The sequence below is a fragment of the Triticum urartu genome, chromosome 3A (genome assembly GCF_056163025.1).
Source record: "Triticum urartu cultivar PI428250 chromosome 3A, HENAU_Tu73, whole genome shotgun sequence".
Taxonomy (NCBI): Eukaryota; Viridiplantae; Streptophyta; class Magnoliopsida; order Poales; family Poaceae; genus Triticum; species Triticum urartu.
The window spans coordinates 543,249,468-543,254,356 of record NC_141875.1 but is presented as its reverse complement, the minus strand read 5'-3'; the positions used below and the strand labels follow the sequence as shown (position 1 = coordinate 543,254,356).

At 40.1% G+C, this 4,889-nt stretch overlaps 1 long non-coding RNA gene across 1 annotated transcript; it reads right to left on the bottom strand.

Annotated features, from left to right (window-relative positions):
• Positions 1–326: 326 nt before the first annotated feature.
• Positions 327–4,636, bottom strand: LOC125544951 (uncharacterized). Its single transcript, XR_007299854.2, has 3 exons — positions 4,398–4,636; positions 4,043–4,301; positions 327–3,580 (listed from the first exon to the last, which is right to left on the bottom strand). It is a non-coding gene; the product is annotated as an uncharacterized LOC125544951 (long non-coding RNA).
• Between the last annotated feature and the right edge of the window lie 253 nt (positions 4,637–4,889).

Genomic DNA, 4,889 nt, shown 5'->3' with positions numbered 1-4,889 from the left:
GTGGGCATCTCCATAGCCCATTGATTAGCCTCGTTGATGTGAGACTTTCTCCCTTTTTTGTCTTCTCCACATAACCCCCTCATTATATTCTATTCCACTCATAGTGCTATGTCCATGGCTCGTGCTCATATATTGCATGAAAGTTTATAGGTTTGAGATTACTAAAGTATGAAACAATTGTTTGGCTTGTCATCAGGGTTGTGCATGATGAGAGCATTCTTGTGTGACGAAAATGAAACATGACTAAACTATATGGATTTGTAGGGATGAACTTTCTTTGGCCATGTTATTTTGAGAAGACATAATTGCTTAGTTAGTATGCTTGAAGTATTATCATTTTATGTCAATATGAACTTTTGTCTTGAATCTTTCGGATCTGAATATTCATACCACAATTAAGAAGAATTACATTAAAATTATGCCAAGTAGCACTCCGCATCAAAAATTCTGTTTTTATCATTTACCTACTCGAGGACGAGCAGGAATTAAGCTTGGGGATGCTTGATACGTCTCCAACTATTGCAGGAATAACTCTTCTGGCCCAACTATATTCCTCTGGGGGCTTCTTTTGGTCCACACAAAACATCAAAATTGGCACGTCAATTGGACTCCGTTTGGTATTCCTTTTCTGTAAAACTCAAAAACAAGGAAAAAAACAGAAACTGGCACTGGGCTCTAGGTTAATAGGTTAGTCCCAAAAATCATATAAAATAGCATATAAATGCATATAAAACATCCAAGATGGATAATATAATAGCATGGAACAATCAAAAATTATAGATACGTTGGTGACGTACCACTAGCTACTGTTGCTGCCTAGCGCACGCGAGCGATAGCTTTAGGCAGCGCTGCTGGGTTGCCTGGCTGCGTACTGTTCAATATAGATGAACAGTAAAGGCTGGCTTATAAACATACTATACATGGAATATGTTGGCTTGATAAAATACACAAGCAAACCCCATGAACAGACCGTAAAATATTAATAATACTAAATAAAACATTGAACATTTTTCCAACTCTAAAGAAATTTCGGAAAACGGTTTTATGCAATATGAGCCTACATATGCAATAGGAGCCTACAAAGAGCATTATAATAATAACATAAAATAATTTTCAATTTCTAAAATTCCCAAAATAATTTATGTAAACTCCAGATAATATCATTAACATTTTCTGAACATAATTAACAGGGGAGAAGTCATATTATCTCTACTCCAAATATTTTGCCTTAAGTTGCAATAACAAATTGAATATTCAGAAAATCCAAATATGCATAGAAATCATGATAAAAAATAATGATCCTATTAACAATCCAAATTTTAAAACATGGGATGTTACAAATCTACCACCCTTAAAATGAATCTCATCCTCGAGATTCGAAGAGGCTAGAAAGAAAAGACTAGGGTTGGGGTCTCCTTAAATATCCATTGTTCATCGAAGTGTGTGGAGTACTACCACCCTTAGAATAAGAGTCAATGGGTCTTCAAGAATTTTACTCCTTCGATGAAATTCTTCAGGTACACGCACTACACTCCTTCGAGATCTTAAGAATTCGTTATCGAAAGAATGGTCTTCCAAATACTGAGCCTCCATGATTGACGGGTCATGTACCATTTCTAAACAAAATCGATTCTCTCATGGTGGTCAACAAGAATACTTCTACGGGATTCCTGCAGAAAACGGTTCTTGGTTCATCCTCACCGTAAGTCCTACTGTTGGCAACAGTTGCCTGTTACAAGGGTCAAATGATGTACCATTCTAAGGTTGAAGGCTTAACTTCATCATCACTCTACTATAGGTAAGTCACTCTAGATTACCATCCCATATCGCAAAAGCGAATAATAAGAGTAAGTCGGCATGGCAATCAATCCATTCCGCTCCCAAATCATTACCTTGTATATGGTTTAGAAAATCTTGCATTCTGACACTTGGGCATCCTCACAAGCATAACAAAAATTCTCTTGTTCACAAACTGGGTTCGGATAATCCATTGGTTCTTCATGCCAAACAAAACATATATCGTTCCTTTCAACTCTCGGGTTTGTATCGACTACTATAAAACATCTAATAATAAATTATAGATTCCTCTAGGGTTCTTCCTTCAGCAAGATTGTGTTTGCTTCTTGTCAGAGCCTGGCGCATGTGGTCAAACTTGAACTCATCACTGGGTCGATGCATACATTAGGATATAGACATAAATAGGTCTAAGGGAAACACTACCCGTATGCTCATGCTAGCAACAAAACTCCCAAATCAAACAAATCAAACAATTCACACAACACAAGCAAAACCTACAGGTAAGATCATATCCTTGAGAGATATGATCTCGTCATACTACACGTGAATTATTTATCGAACTCAACTTAATAATGGTGGACTGCCAACAAAAGTCCTCAAATGATACTAATACAACTACAAGGGGCATCTACTATTCAAAGGAGAAGGTAATTAGCAAAAGATATGAATACAAGAGTGAAGACTACTAGGTAGACAAAACTTGTAAAATAAGTTTTTCACTCCTATGGCTTTTCTAGTCCATTTTCTATGGTCACGACCTATAGTCAACACACTGCTCTGATACCATCTATAACTACCCGAACCTGATAAGATTCGATGTCTCTGTGCTTACTGTGCTAGTCCCTGGATTGATTCGCTAGCACACACGGTGCATAGGAATATCAAAGTAACAAGTGCATCATTTACTACAATGTATGATCCAGAATTTATAAAGTATTACAAACTGAGTAGCACATAGCTAGCTTTATTAAATAATAACAGCAGAAATGTAGCATAAGAAAACAATAAGTCCCATCACTACCCACTGGCGAAAATGCTGAGTGAAGACTCGGGACCCTACTATATCTCACTGATCATTTGAAAATCCTGCAACATGATAATTAAGTTGCAGCCACAGGGGTCAATACATTGAATGTATTGGCAAATCACACAATATGATATAGCAAACCTACATCCACAAGTAAATTATAACAACAAAACACTCAAGTTGGTTTGCAGAAGAATGTCTTCACCTACCTCCACTAACTGAACTTAGAACCGCCTCTAATCTATTCGCACATGATAACCCCAAAGATTCATAGTAAACATGACAAGAACTTCAGAAGTCTCTCAAGTGCGCTCTGTCAGTGGTGCATTCTCTGTGAACAATAGAGCGCTCTGCCAAGGACGCATTCACCTGATTTATGTTCCAAAAACTATACCTCGCCTCAAGTGCGCTCTGTCAGTGGTGTATTCTCTAGGGACAATAGAGCGCTCTGCCAGTGACGAATTCACTTGTTAAAAGGTCCCGAGCCTACGGCTATAAACACTCACCACTTTCATGAAACACTCGACACAAACTCGTGTCTACCATGATAAGCTAATCACGCCATCACATAACACAATCAATACCCAAAATATGACAATAGAGAACATACAGATCAAACCAAGAACATATCATAACATAAAAACCACACATGCAATGCAGAATATAGGATGAGAGAAATCAAAAGTGCAAACTTGCCTTGAACGATGTTGAAGTACTCTAATGATTAATTTTGATCCACTTCACACTCCGGACAATCTATACGTTCAATGAAGGCATCGATAAATAAATTGTATTTACATAACACTAAAATAAGGTCAACAACAAAAATTCAAATAAAACTACAATAACATAAACATATGAGTAGGTATATACTATCTACATGCTAGTAGGATCACAATGCAAAAAGAATCAACTCATTTGGATCAATGGTTTGAAAGATATGACCTCCGAAAGGTTAAACTCAAATTTGATCAAACTCAAATTTAAACAGTGCAAAAGTGTGAAATTTTATTTCTACCAGATTCTACGAAAAAGAATAAATAAATTTGGAGTTATGGATCTCAAGATATAGCTAAACGAAAATGGCTAAAAAATCTGTCAAATACATTGAACTGTTGTGCGGGTACCATGTGGCAAGGCGTGAGTGGTCGATACCTGTTCGCAGAGATAAAAGAAGGGCCATCATATCAAGTGGATGAATGGCTGTGGATTGCTCACCGGAATACAAAAGATGGTGGTCACCGGACTTGGGGAAGAAAGGCGCAGGCGGCTCGGGAATCGATGGTCCGCTTAATCTGGGGGTCTCTGGGGCTCAGGGAGGATACTTGGATATCTGGAGGAGCTCGGAGGTCCCGAATATGACGTGGGTGACGTGGGGTCTTCAGTTGGGTCTCCTAGCGATGGCACCGCCTAGAAAGAGCTCGGCGGCGGGCGATCTACTCCTAGTTGAGGTTACAACGCTCGGTTCGATGAATCCCTGCGCAACTAAGAGGTGAGGTCGAGACAGAAGCTCGAGGCGATCAAGAATAGGTTAACAAAGGTGCTGGGAACCGAGGGTGGCGACGAAACGCACCAGCAGAAGCTTCAGGCGGTGGTGGTCTCCGGCAAGATCGAGACGACGCCCTAGGGCACGGGAACATGAGATTTTGGCGAAAATCAAACGAGGAGGAGGTGGAGATCTTTTATAGGGTGGATCCCATGTCCTGGAGCCCAAGAATCAATCGAATCCATTGATTCGGTTTGGTCTGCTACCGAGACCAGGAAAAACACAAACGGGGATGGGAGATGACAAGCGGGACCCGATGTCAGCGGCAAAGACCAAGAAAACAGGGAAAAAACAATATAGAGGGGGAGCTGCGGGATGGGCTGCGGTCTGCGCCGAAATGGGCAGCCTGTTGTCCCTATTGTTGGGTCGTTCTGATGTGCTCACACGGGTCGGCCTACTAGCTGCTGCTGCCTAGCGCACGCGAGCGATAGCATTAGGCAGCGCTGCTGGGTTGCCTGGTTGCGTACTGTTCAATATAGATGAATAGTAAAGGTTGGCTTATAAACATACTATACAGGG